The sequence below is a fragment of the Mesocricetus auratus genome, unplaced genomic scaffold (assembly GCF_017639785.1).
Source record: "Mesocricetus auratus isolate SY011 unplaced genomic scaffold, BCM_Maur_2.0 Super-Scaffold_100676, whole genome shotgun sequence".
Lineage (NCBI taxonomy): Eukaryota > Metazoa > Chordata > Mammalia > Rodentia > Cricetidae > Mesocricetus > Mesocricetus auratus.
In genome coordinates this window covers 3,686,295-3,700,956 of record NW_024429266.1, presented here as the reverse complement: position 1 = coordinate 3,700,956, position 14,662 = coordinate 3,686,295, and the positions used below count along the sequence as shown (strand labels likewise).

The following is a 14,662-nucleotide window of genomic DNA, read 5'->3' as shown; positions in this document are numbered from 1 at the left end:
CCAGGTGGGATCAGAGCTTTGCCTAGGGTAAGGCTGGACCATCACACCAATAGCCAAGCTGGCCCTGCCCCTGGTGTGGAGCAGAGTCTCACCCAGCACCCTCACCCTGAGTCGGCTCCAGGGTGTAGATCACCCCAGGAGGGCATGCCCTGGCTAAAAGATTCTGGAGTATGCGTTTTCTCCCACTGGTTCCCCAAACAAGGAAAAATGAAGACTTACATTTTGGGAAATCCTTGGGAGATCCTGTCTAGAGGAGTGTCTGTTCCCTACTCCTGTCTGCTCTGGTCCTATCCAATTTATCCTCAAGGCACGATTGGTTGTTTGGGGCTGACCCCTCCCCTGCCCCCCAAAGCAACTAGCAGCTGTTACTCTACTGAGTGGCAATATGATGTCATACTATAGGTGACTAACCCACCGAGGCTGCCTTGCGAGCCATCATCTAAATATGGTGACCTCTGTCATCCTGACCTTTCCATGGAAGAAGCTGAGTGAGGGGCTAGACACTGACTCTGGGGCTCTCGGGGGTGAGGGTGGGGGATGTAGCCCCTCTGAGCATCAGGCGACAAGCCACCCTCACATGCAGATTTCCTTTCCAGAGATGTCTTCACTCCAGACAGCCATCTTCCACTGGGCTGAGTGTGAAGTCGGTAGGACAGAGGATACGATGATCCAAGCCAGGAAGAGGGGCTGAGTACGTGTCCCAGGTGCTATGATAGACTCTTTACGGTGTTCCCCACTTAGTTTCAAAATGTCCCGAGGAAGCTGGTCCAACCCCAGCAGAGTTGGAGAAACTGAGACCAGAGGGTTAAGTGACTTCCCAAGGTCACAGAGCTGACCAGTGCTGGGGCTCAGATTTCAGCCCAGGTCTGCCTGGGAGACTCCACAGAGCACCGAGCTTTACAGAGAGGCACTGCCACATCCCTTGGCTTTGTTTGGTTGGTTTCTAATAGAGTAAACTTGTAGAGCAGTTTTGTTTATTTTTCTATAAAAATAAATCAGAGAGTATGGAGATTTCACTAATATCCCCTGTCCCCGTACAGGGCACAGCTACTCTTTTTGTCTTCATTCCCCACTGGAAGGTCAATTGATAATCCCACCTGACTTGTCATTATCACCCACAGTCTGCATTTGCCCTTATGGTGCACACATTCTGTGAGTTTGTGTTAAAACAACTTTTGTGTGTATATGCTTTTTTGAGACGGAGTTGCCTTGCTATGTGGCATGCTTACCCGAACCCACTATGTAGTCTAGGCTAGTCTAGAACCATGCAGCCCATGCATACCGAACCCCCTATGTAGTCTAGAGTAGTCTAGAACCATGCAGCCCATGATTACCTGAACCCCCTATGTAGTCTAGGCTAGTCTAGAACTATGCAGCCCATGCTTACCCGAACCCACTATATACTCTAGGCTAGTCTAGAACAATGCAGCCCATCCATGCTTACCTGAACCTACTATGTAGTCTAGGCTAGTCTAGAACCATACAGTCCATGCTTACCTGAACCCACTATATACTCTAGGCTAGTCTAGAACCATGCAGCCCATGCTTACTTGAACCCACTATGTAGTTTAGGCTAGTCTAGAACTATGCAGCCCATGCTTACCTGAACCTACTATGTAGTCTAGGCTAGTCTAGAACTCAAAGCAGAGCAATCCTCTTGCCTCAACCTTCTGAGTGCTGGGATCACAGGGCTTGACTTAGGTATCCCCCATGACAGTGCCACCAAGAGTCATTTATTTCATTGTGCTCTGGACACACACCTATTATCCCCGTGCTCAGGAAGTAGAGACAGGAGGATCAGAAGTTCAAGGCCATCCTTGACTACACAGCTACATACATTGAGCTTGAGGCCAGCCTGGGCTACATGAAACCCTCTCTCTGAAAAACAAAAGGAAAGCCCCTGTGCTTTGACCACTCCCCACCTCACTCCCTGGCAGCCCCTGATGTTTTCACTGCCTTTGCCTCTTTCTGGAACGTCACATAGTTGGAACTGGAATGTCCTGGTCTGTTTCCGGTTGCTGTGAGAAACACTGTGACGGAAAGCAGCCTGGGAAGACACGGTTTATTTCAGTTTAAGGGGTCCCTCACCGGAGGAAGCCGTGGCAGGTGGGTGAAGCAGAAGCCAGGGGGAAGATGGCTCGCTGCTCTGCTCTTTGGCTTACTTCTGCTGACTTTCTTAGACAGCCCTGGTCCAGCTGACTGGGCGTGGCGTCGCCCAGTGTGGTCTGGGCCCTCCTACACCAATCATCGGTCAAGATGATTCCTTACAGATACAGGCCAGTCTGATGGGGCGACTCTTCACGTGAGATCCACTCAATCCACGTGGCTCTGGGTTGCGTCAAGCTGACAATAAAAAACAGACCTAGGTAAGACAAGCATCCACCGGGTGTGGCCAGGGATGGTAAGGCCTTGGAGGACTCAGGAGTCATTTACACACATTTTTATGTGCAGTTATGCCCTCAAGGCTCCTCCCCTACTAATAACTGTTTGGAGGTGAGGATAGATGTGGGCAGAGAATAAGGCATTGGCTGGAAATGAGAAGCCTTTGAGAGCTTCTCAGGGCCAGCCAGGTAGCTTAGCGGGTTAAGGCACTTGCTTCTAAGCCTGCCGGCCTGAGTTGGGTCCCCAGGGTCCATGATATAGTGGAAGGACAGATCTGACTTTTACAAGTTGTCTTCTGACCCCCCCCCCCGCAAGCATGACGACCACAAATAAATGCAATAAGAAAACAACGATCCAATTACAATTATTATTTTATGTGTAACATTTATAAGCATAAAGTTACTGTTATTATTACAGCAAACCCTTTTCCCTTCATTTTAAGACCTAAACGTCTACAGAAATGGGAAAGCTTAAGTTATTTAATGGACCGGACAGGCTGCGGTATAAACGAACAAGTTTCAGGGAAGTCCCTGGGGGTGCAGCTGTACAAGTTACAAAGGAATAAGCAGGGTGCATTTCTGACCCACGAGACAGAAGGACAAGTGTCCTGATCCTGCCCAACCATCTTAGGAGCACTGTTTGAAACAGGAACACTCTAGTGGACAAAGCTCACGGCTCACCAGCACACCACTGCTAGGGAATTACCATGGAGTCGGTCAGACTCAGCCACGAGTTTTACCATGCTGGAATTCAGGGAACACTGGTGACTCCTAGCCCCTGGATCCCTTCCCACTCCCGTGAGAGCGTGTGCCTACTGCTCCCAGTCCCCAGTGTGCTTGGTGCATTGTGTCACCAAGTGAGTCACTGGCATGGTTGGGAATGGTCCAAGGGTTCCTGCTCCTTGCTTGCTGCTGCCATTTGCCGGAGATCACAATCCTTCCGCATTAGTGGCGGCTTGCATTTATGGCTCTCAGTGACATTTAATGGGGCTCCTGGGGTGGGGAGTGAAAGCTGGGATCTCGGAAAGTCGAAACCCAGGGTGACACACAGGATCTTGGTTACTGCAGATTTAAAAACAGCAGTGGACCTCATAGCGTCAGCCCATGGGGAAAATCACCCCCGGGGGTCACCTGTCTGGAAGCTGGGTGGGAGAGAAGGGGTGGGGGGCAGCTGGCAGTCCTGAGGGCCATACCTCCCGTTCCTCCTGTGATCTCAAGGCCACCTCCATGCCCCACTTCCCGCCCACTGCGCATTTGTGCCCATTGCCCTGCCTGGGTTTTTTTTTGTTTTTGTTTTTGTTTTTTTTTTTGCTGTTGTTAAATTGTTTTCGGATCCCCTCACCCATCTTTCAATCATTTTCTTGGTCTGGCTTATAAAGAACAGGGTTTCACTGTGACGTTTTCACACATAGGCCGTTAAGAGTTTGCTCTTACTGTCTTCTTCCAATGTCCTCTCTCAGTGCCCCCCACCTCTCACTGCCCCCTCCCTCCCTCGGCTTCTTGCCCCATCACAGTTTCTTCTTCTCAGCTCCTTTTGCTCCCCTTCATCCCAAGCCCCTCCCTTTTTGTCTTAAAGATTCATTTTAAACTACGAGGCTGGTTTGTGTCTCTGTGTGAGCATGTGCACGAGTGAGTGTCTGCAGAGGCCAGAGGTGTAGGGTCCCCTGGACCTGGAGCCAGATGAGCTGGGAACTGAACTCAGGTCCCTCTGCAGAGCAGTCCTAGCTGCCGGCGCATGTCTCTAGCTCTGAGTTCCCTTCTTTCATCTCCCTCCCTCTCTCCCTCTCACACACACAACAGAGATTTAACTCTGGACTCCACGTATAACAGAAAACACACTATACTTTTTCAAGTGTGCTTATGCTTAACAATGAGCATCCATTTTCCTACAACAATCTTCATTCTCTGCCAAGAAAAGTCTTATTGCAGGGGCCAGAAAAAATGGCTCAGCAGGTAAAGGGGCTTGTCACCAAGCCTGAGGGCCTGAGTTCAATCCCTGCAACCTACATGGTGGAGGGAAAGGGCCAAGTTATCTTCTGACTTCCACAGGTACACCTCGGCACTGGCTCCCATACCCACCCTACAGGCGAATACATAAATATAGAATGTATTCTACAGTATATAAAGAGCACATGTCCTTTAACCATGGGTTGATTGACATCTGGGTTGGTTCCTATCTGGCTACTGTGAGTAGTGCATCCATAAAACACGGGTGTGCAGGTGTGTCTGTGGTGTGCTGACTGTGAGCCCCTCAGGTCTGTTAGAGGGGTGTGTGTGTGTGTGTTGTGTGTGTCTACGTGTGTATGTGTGTGAATGTGTGAGTGTATATGCGTGAGTGTACATGTGTGTGAGTGTATGTGTGTGAATGTGTATGTGTGAGTTTACATATGTGTATGTGCATGAGTACGTGTATGTGAGTGTATGTGTGTGAGTGTATGTGCGTGAGTGCTGTGTGTGTGCTCCGTGTTAAGTCCTTAGGACTCTACTTCTCACAGGCCACAAGACCTCGGGTTGTGACCTCCGCTGATGTCATGGGGTAGCTTGCTGCAGACACCCGCACCAAGAAGTGGCTGCCCTGCGGCCTCTCCCTGGGCACCTGGCAGGGCAGCCTGGGCTTTCTCCACCTCTTGGGGGCACAGAGCTGGGCACGGGGCAGAACAGAAATGGCATACGCATGAGGGTCAGGAGGGAGGCGGCGGGGCACACAGGCGTGGAGACTGAGGACGGGAGGCGTTTCTGAGCGCCTGGCACGTGTGTGGCACGTGGGGCGGACCCGGCCCCGGCTGCCAGCCGCACACCTCTAGGGTGGACCCCGCAGGGTGGGCGCCCAAAGTGAGGGCTGTGGAGCCAGCCCCGCGGGGAGGACGCAGCGCGGGCAGCCGTGTGGCCGGGAAGGGGAGATGACGAAGCAGAGAAGACAGGGACCCCAGGGTCCCCGCGCGCGGGCGTCACAAATGCAGCCCTGCGGCTGGGACAGGGCCTGGGCTCACGGGGCAGGCGGGGCCGCTCACCCGGGCGAGCGAGCGACTCCGCAGGGTGCACGGGTTTGGGAGTCCTCGAGCCTGGGGAGGCTCAGTGGCTTCGCAGCTACGACACTCGTGGTCCCCTGACCCCGCGCCAGCCGCGGCCCCTTTAAGACAGAAGCCCGACCTTTCCAGCGCGAGGGCTTCTCCGCCGCGCGCGCTTACGTCACCCACCGAGGACTGCGCCCTGACGTCAGCGCGCCCTCCGCGAGGGGGCGGGGCTGGTGACTCACGCAGTCCGCCGGGGGGGGGCCGGCCGCGTACACGGGAGCGCGCTGCTCGCCCTTTCTAATTTTAGCTGGGAGGTGTCGGGGTCGCGCGAGGTGAGGCGGCCGCGGGGTCGCCACGGGCGAGGGTGGGGGGTCGGGGTCAGGGTCACGGGAGGCGGGGTCGGGGTGGGGTCAGGGTCACGGGAGGCGGGGTCGGGGTGGGGTCAGGGTCACGGGAGGTGAGGCGGGGTCGTGGGTAGCAGTTTCCTGGGGGAGGGCACGGAGCGGGGAATGGGGTCCCTTGGGGTGGGTCCTGGGGTCTCCAGGGTCACGGGAAGAGACTCCGCAGGGCTCTGCAGCTGGGGCACGGGGTCCCGGGGTCCCGGGAGGTGAGGCTGCGGGGTGAACCGGTGGGTCGGGCACGGGGACCCTGGGCACCCGAGGCGCGAGCTCGCACACAGCCCTGGCCCCCGCAGGACCAGAGTCGGGCCAGTCCCGGAGCTGCAGCAACTGGGTCTTGCGGGCCATGCCTTTTCCAAGGGAAGCAAGTTCTAGAGAGATCCCTGGTGGGTGAAACTTAACCCCGGAATTCAAGTTCAGGGCGTGTTGGGATTGTAGTGAAAAGGCGTGCGTGCCTCAGCGAGCGAGTTCGAGGCTGGGCCAGCCAACGGCTAATGACACCTTGTTCGTTGAGGGGCTTCTGTGGGCAGCAGCGTCTTCCCGACAGGACTCAGGACGCTTCTCCTGCAAGGCTGTGAGGAGAGCAGGAGGACACACACACACACACACACACACACACACACACACACACACACACACACATATACAACTGGCGAACCTCTTTCTCCAACACCGCTTCCAAGACCGCACATGGACTGACCCCACACACACACACACCTCCCCTGGCTCACTCACACTCCTGTGAATTGGAAAATGTTCAGGAGTTACCTTCCAGCGTTGAAGAAATGAAATGCCAGGCGCCTTGTACAATTGACCCTCAGCCCCTTCATTGGAGAGAAGTTCTAAAAAAAAAAAGCCTTCTAGGTGGAAAATGTCGTCGTGTGGAATGGTTTGCCATGCCCTGGTGACCTGCATTCTTAGTGAGCGATGCTAGGGCTACACATGGATCATGAGCTGTAAAAGGCAACTTTGGCCTTTACGGTATTGGGAAAGTTTAATGCTTAATGATAAAATGGTAAATGGTAATATAAGGACATTTTCTACTTGGTGCTTTGGGTTTTGTCTTTCTAACCTTGTTCCTCACCTTTAGAAAGGAAGGTTAGCCTTGGAGATTTTGACAGGAGAATCTGGTGTGAATTTCTTCATTTGCTTTCCAAAAATAAGCAGGATTTCAGTTCACAGGAACCCCTGTGAATTGGAAAATGTTCAGGTGTGCAAGCGTTTTAGAACCTTACTCCCTGTAACTCTCCACCTTTAGCCAGTTTACAAGGCCTGAAGATTCAAACTCCTACTGGTATTTTTGACATACCTGTCTTCCTAGAGTGATGGGGGAAGTCCTGTGATTATGTCAATAAAGCACTGTTGGCCAATAGGGAATCTAGATAGGTGGAACTAGGAGTCCAGGAGAACTCTGGGAAGGAGAAACACAGGGAGTCAAGAAGTAACGCCATGGGGTAAGAAGCCTGGAAACCTCTCCGGTAAGAGAAATACTTAGATTAGCAATTATGGGATAAATACTTAAGTCAGAGCTAGCCAGTAAGAAACAAGCAAGGCCAACAGCTTCATAATTAATACAGCATCTTGTGTGTTATTTGGGACTGATGCAGCTCTGGAACCAGGCTGGCGGGAAGGCTTCCCTTTACACAAGAGTTGTCTCATGACCACTGGTTCTCAACCTTCCTAATGCTGAGACCCTTTAATCCCTCATGTTGTGGTGACTCCCAACCACAAAATTATTTCGTTGCTAATTCATAACTGTAGTTTTCCTGCTATTATGGGCTGTAAATATCTGACATGCAGGATATCTGATAGGGGACTCTGTGAAAAAGGTTGTTCAACACTCCCAAAGGGGTCATGACCTCTAGGTTGAGAACCACTGCTGTTGACTCTAGCACAATTGAACCAAGGGCCTCGGTGTATTCTACAACCCACTTGTACCTTGAATTGCCTTTTCATTGTTTTTATTGTTGAGATACCTAAGTAGTACAGGCTGGCCTTGAAATGTGATCTTCCTGGCTTAGGCTTCACCAGGATTGTAGGGCTGTGTTACCTGGCCGAGTTTTCTCTCTGCCTCCACACACAAACAGGGGCATCCCTCCTTTAAAACTTCTGTTGTGGGGGGCTACGTGTGGAAATCAAGAGGGCACATTGGTGTTGAGAGACTTTACCTGGGGGCTGGAGAGATGGCTCAGCAGTTAAGAGCACTGACTGCTCTTCCAGGGGACCCTGGTTCAATTCCCAGCATCCAAAAATGTTTCTGTAGCTGGGCATGGTGGTTCACACCTTTAATCCCAGCACTCGGGGAGGCAGAGGCAGGAGGATCTCTGTCAGTTCGAGGCCAGTCTGGTCTACAGAGCCATTCTAGGACAGCCTCCAAAACAATACAGAGAAACCCTGTCTCAAAAAACAGTTTCTGTAACTCCAACCCCCTCACACAGATACACATGCCAGCAAAATAGCAATGCACATAAAAGATTACTATTGAATAATCTTTTTATCTTCCTTTATCCTTCTTACGGTTCCACTTCCATCTCTGATCTTATGCCTGACTGGTGTGGCTTTCTTGGGCCACATTTTTCACTTCCTCTATAAATTTTCTATTTTTGGAAGTTTTCTTTTTGTTGTTGTTTGTTTCTGTGAGACAGGTTCCTTTTGTTAGATATAATCCTGGCTGTCCCGGAACTCAGGGAGTAGACCAGGCCAGCCTCAAAACTCAGACCTGACTGCATGGGCCTCCCAAGTTCTGGAATTAAATACATGTGATCTAGTGTAGTGGTTCACACCTTTAATCCCAACATGAAGTGGACAGAGGCGGGTGGATCTCTAAGTCCAAGGACAGCCTGGTCTACAGAGTGAATTACAGGATAGCCAGAGCTATATAATAAAGAGCCTTAAACAACAAACAAATGACTGAATGCCTATCACCATGCCCATCCCTATTTTGGAAGTGTTAATAAGATATGAATGATGATGAATCATGTTCTCAAAGTTGAGCTGATTTTTTGAGGGGGGGCAGCATGTATGTGCCTGCACATGTGTGTGTATGTAATTTATAAGAACTTTAACATGGTATTCTCTTAAACAGATGTTTGTTGGAGTTTTCTGTTTTGTCTGCCAAACTTTTATATTGTATTCTGGTTCCAGTAGAGAGCAAAAGCTCCAGGTGTTAATGTAGGTTGACTCAGGTTAGAGTGTTGTAAGAATTGCCACCATACACACGTTTGCGCATTGCTGGGCCAGGTGGTGCAGGCCTGCAATCTTAGGTACTCAGGAAGTTAAGGCAGGAGGATAGGAAGTCAAGGCCAGGTTAGGTAACTCTGTGAGGCCTTGTTTCAGAATAAAATTTAAAGAGGTTCATATGGCCTAGTCTTCGAGGACCAGATGCAAAATTAGAAGCTTGCTCAACGCTCCAAGACCATAACTATAATCTAGACACGGGCATTATTAGTAGTTGGGTTCTTGTCACAGAATATTGGCCATCTGCTGTTTTAAGATTATTTGTGCGTAGGTTGGGGAACCTGAGTACCATGGTGTTTGTGAAAGACAACTTGGAGCAGACTCTCCTTCCATCATGTGGGTTCAGGTATCTCAAACTCAGGTTGTTGGGCTTGGCAGGTACCTGTTGTGCCATCCAGCTGGCATGTCAAACTTTTGGTCACCTTGCTTCTGTCACCCAAGTGCTGGGATTACAGGCCTTTGCCACCATAACCAGTACCAGGCTTAAGGATTTATTTTATGTGTATGAGTGTTTGGCCTGCAAGTATGTCTGTGCATCACAAACATGCTTAGTACCCAAGGAGGCCAGACGAAAGAAGGTGTTAGATCTCCTGGAACTGGAGTGAGATGGTCATGAGCTGTCTGTGGGTGCTGGGAATTGAACCTGGGTCTCCTGGAAAGGCAGCTAGTTGCTCTTAGCCACTAAGCCATCTCTAACTCCTCCCTTTCCTCTTTAGTCTCTTCTGTCACTAGATTATAAGCACCATGAAGTCAGGCCCTTTGTATTGCTTCCAACTATATTGTCCGTGCATAGCTTTTGGATTAATAGATTGTTGTTCATGGTGGGTTAGATCTAAAGAAAGATGTAATAGAATTTAAATCTAAGAGAACTTAGTGTTCTGCTAGGTTAAATTTTAAGCAGTTCCAAGTCACAGGTGGTTTTGTGGGGAAGTGGAATGATGTTACTTATACTTTTGATGAAGAATCTGGAAGTAAAATACAGACTAGATTTCATTTGGGAAGGACCAGTGTCAAACCCAAGACTAATACCTCCCAAGACACATTATCAAGAGAGAAACACTAAGAAGACTATCATACAATATCATAGAAGATACCCATCCCAACAAATGAACAATTCTCAACATAGAAAATACAGGAACAATGAAAAGCAAAAAAAACCCCAAACAGTTAAATGAACTAAAGAAAGCAACACAGGATCTGAAAGTAAACGGGGCAGAAATCGTGGAGGAAACAAATAGCTCTCAAGATCAAATGGAAAACCTGTAAAGCAGATTAGATCAGACAGAAGAAAAAATAACTCCAAAACAGATCTTTTGGGTTGTTGGTGTCAGAACAAAAGAGAAAAAAAAAATGAAGAGAAAACACAGGAGCTTTTAGGATACTCCTAAATCAAATACTCGGATCATTGGCATACCTGAGGAAGAGAAGCCACAGGTTGCAGGTATAAAAAACTCAGTGAAATGATAACAGAAAACTCCCAAATCTTTGTAAAGGCATGCACATGTAGGTACTAGAAGCGTTTAGAGGCTCAAACACACGTGACTGTGGAAGTAATAGTCGTTAAAAGTACAGGATAACGAATATTACAGTTTTCAAGAGAGAAAGGTCAAGGAGCATTTGAAGGCAAATACATCAGGCTAACCGCAGATTTCTTAAAACTTCTAAAAGCCAGGAGGGCGTGGGATGACGTATTTCAGGTCCTGAATGAACATCACTACCAACCAAGGTTATACCCAGCAAAGTTGTCCATCACAGTTGAAAGAGAAGTAAAGACCTTCCAGGATAAGGATAAGTTAAGGGAATTCATGGCCATTAGAACACAATTACAAAAGATGCTTACAGGAATCCTATACCCAGAGGAGAAAATTTAGCAAGCACTACCATTGAGAATGTGAATAAATTCCACTAGAAAAAGATACATAGCAATGAGGAATAAGAAACATTAATATAGTAAACCATTGAATTTATAAGATATAGGGAGATATGAACTATATTCAAAGCTACTTGAAGAAAATCAGAATAAGATGTAAATTTATATGACAGGTATTTGAACAGCACCATAATTTTATCACTACTAGACTAAAAAGGGGCTTTAGGCCTCGGTATAACATTGGTGACTTTAATGCCAAGAATAACATTGCATAATTGGAGAAAACATCCCAAAATTCATGTAAGCACAAAATACTTCAAGTAGTTAATGAAATCTAAGCAAAATTGTATTAGAACCAAAATAAGATGTAAGGAAAACTCTTCAGGGTAATGGCACAGGTATATTTCCTAGGTGAGTCTTCAACAGTAGAGAAAACAAGAAATGATGCCTGGAATTACATCTAAAAGTTCTGTCCAGCAAAGCAGATAGTCTTCACTTTGCCAACCTATAGAATGAAAAGGTCTGTGATGGTTTGAAAGAAAATGACCTCCGTAGGCTCATATACTTGAATACTTGGTCCCAGGTTGGAACTGTTGGAGGAAGATTAGGAGGCGTGCCCTTCTTGGAGGTGTGTCACTGGAGATCAGCTCTGCGGTTTCAGGAGACATTGCTATTCCCAGTATGCTCTCTGCCTCTTGCTAGTGGTTCAAAATGTGAGTGAGCACTCAACTGTTTTTCTACTGTGCCTTTGCTCTGCCACCATGGGTTCTAACCCTGTTAACCAAGACCAGATTGAACTCTTGTAAGCTGCCTTGGTCATGGTGTTTCATCACGGTAATAGAAAAGTAGGTAATAATTGGTCTTTATTCATCTTATAGAAGATTATATAAAAAACTTACACAATTAACATGTAGTTCAAAGGATGTGACAATCTGAATAGATACCAAAGAAGAAATACAGCCAGCTAATAATTTCATGGGAAAGTACTCATTTAGTCGTCTGGCAAATGCAACTACAATGAGATTCCATTACTTACCCATGTTATAGTTGAGAAATAGTTTTTTGAGAAAAGGACAGAATTTGGAGAAGAGGAGCTCTTACCAGGCATATACTGTTCGGAGTAAGTTAATACGCCAGTAACCAGCATGGAACATAGTACGGAGGTTTCTCCAAACATAATGGATAGAATGACCATATCAGCTAGCTATCATATTTCTGGGTTTTTAAATCAGAAAATAGAACTACCATACAAAAGGGAAATGGGCACGCTTACTGACGTTTGCCATAACCAGGGTGTGGCCCGAGCCTAGGTGGCATCCAGTAAATGAGTGGAAAGGGGGACCAAGCGGTGGCAGGGAGAGATTAGAAGGGTTAGTAGACATAATACTTCCATGAGTGAAGATGCCACAATAAATCCATACTGGAGAAGATGTGGGTTGCTCCATGCCAGCCAGCCTGCCTGCCTAACTGAAAAGCTAAGCTCTAGATTTAATGAGAGACACTGCGTGAAAAGGGCAGGGGACCTGTGCACACAGGTAAAACATGCAGACGAGCCACACGAAATACTCTGGGAGGAGGCGCTGGTGGGACCTGTGCATCAAAGCGTCAGTCTCCGTTCTAGTGCTGATGCTCCTTATTGGCCCCGAGACCAAGGCTGGTCCTACACCTCCCTTGCTACCTGAGGTAAATAAGGTGGCGCTAGGACTTGTAAAATTATATTTGTTTCTGTTTCTATGGTTTTAAGACTTCAGCCTTTCCCACCCTCTGTGCTGTCCTGTGCTCTCACTAAAGCACACAAACTTGTCTCCTGGTCTGTTACTGTGGGTAGCTAGGCTGCTGATCATCTCAGTGGTTTCCCTCATCACATACTTGGAAGCAGAGGTTGCCCTTTCAGGACAGAGCTTGCTCTGTAGAACTCCCAAGCTGGCTCTACCACTATTTCTTCACCCTTTCAGTGAGCCTAGAGTGAATACTTTTATGTTTCACACTTTCTACCTAGCTGTTCTACAATCAGTAACCAAGGATTTTTTGAACAGCTACAATGTAAAATTCACCATAATTCAGGTTTCCCTTTATCTTCCATAAAGAACTTCTATCTTGTTTTTTTTCCCCAATTTTATCACTTTCTTTTATTTATTTTTTTTGACAGGCTTACTATATATCCCTGGCTGGCCTGTTAGTAACTGTGTGTCTCAAGGTGGTCTCCAACTCAACAGCAATTTTGTCTCAGCTTCCCTACTACTTGGCTTGAAGTTGCCATGCTTGGCTTTTCCTGACTTTTTTTTTAAGATAGAGTGTCTTTTTTGTTTGTTTGTTTGTTTGTTTGGTTGGTTGGTTGGTTTTGGTTTTTGGTTTTTGGTTTTTGGTTTTCGAGACAGGTTTCTCTGTATAGTTTTGGAGGCTGCCCTAGAACTCGCTCTGTAGACCAGGCTGGCCTCGAACTCGCAGACCTGCCGTCTGCCTCCCGAGTGCTGGGATTAAAGGCGTGCATCACCAACACCTGGCTTAGATAGAGCATCTTAGTTACTGTTCCATTGCAGTGAAGAGGCACCATGACCACGGCAACTCTTACAAAAGAAAGCATTTAATTAGGGACTGGCTTGCAGTTTTTTGAAGGTTAGTTCAAGGCTATCATGGCGGGAAGCAGGCAGGCATGGCACAGGAGCAGAGGCAGAGAGCTTTACACCCTGATCTGCAGGCCATAAGCAGACTGACACCGGGCCCACCTCCAATGACGCATCTCCTAACCCTTCCCAAACAGTTCCACTAATGGAACCTAACGGATTCAAGCCACCACACAGGGTCTCACTATCTAGTCCTAGATAGCCTGGAACTTGCTATGTAGCCCAGGCTGACCTCAACTCAGAGATTCACCTGCCTCTGCCTCCCAAGTGCTGGAATTAAAGCATGTACTGCCGCTCTTGCAAAAAAAAAATAACTTTTAAAACCAAAACAGCTGACTATTCTCATCTTTCACAATACAAGTGAAAACTGCACTTTTCTATGCCACTTCTTCCCTCCAAAACTATTCTCTCTGCTAGGAAGGAGGAAGTCTTCCTTGTCATGCAGCCAGAAACACTCAGGCTCAGCATTCACGTCAGGATGAGTAAGCAACGACATAATCTGAGTGGGAGGTCTCATCATCGGAGGCCCAGGTATCATGGGCCTCATCCCAAGAGGAGGGGCCTCCCCGGTGGAGTGCAGGGATCACGCCAGGGTGAAGAGAGCCCAGGGGCTTGGGGGAGGAGGAGCAGAGAATAGAGCTGGAGCTACCCTTCCTTGTTGAAATGCAGCCTTGGTTTGTCAGTTAGGCTCTGGGCCTGCTCTCCCACCCATCTCTGGTAATGGTCTCATACTCTCTGTTCCCAGGGAGTCTTTCTCACAGATGGGGAACCATAGGTAGGGTACACAGCGCAGTGGTCACAATACAACTTAGACACGTTGCTCCCCAGGCTGCAGACTACCCAGTCAGATGATTACAACAAAAAGCCCATAGAACATGCACAAGTGTGGTATGTTTCCATTAATGTTAAAAAAAAAAGTCTTGTGTATGCCTAGGAAACTCCAGAAACTAAAAGGAGGTATTAGTGGTAGCTTTGGATGGGAAGTTTTTCTGTAAGCTGACCAAACAACAAAACAAAACAGGGCAATTATTAACCTCGCTTATATGTTCTCTTCAGGAGGACACGAGACTTTGAAGACCTAAGAAAATTAGTACTTTTAGTATGACTTAATTTATTGTCTTCTTCCTATGTGAGAAAA

At 47.9% G+C, this 14,662-nt stretch overlaps 1 long non-coding RNA gene across 1 annotated transcript; it reads right to left on the bottom strand.

Annotated features, from left to right (window-relative positions):
* Positions 1 to 2,048: 2,048 nt before the first annotated feature.
* LOC121136882 lies at positions 2,049 to 5,593 on the bottom strand. Its single transcript, XR_005874056.1, has 2 exons — positions 5,393 to 5,593; positions 2,049 to 2,343 (listed from the first exon to the last, which is right to left on the bottom strand). It is a non-coding gene; the product is annotated as an uncharacterized LOC121136882 (long non-coding RNA).
* Between the last annotated feature and the right edge of the window lie 9,069 nt (positions 5,594 to 14,662).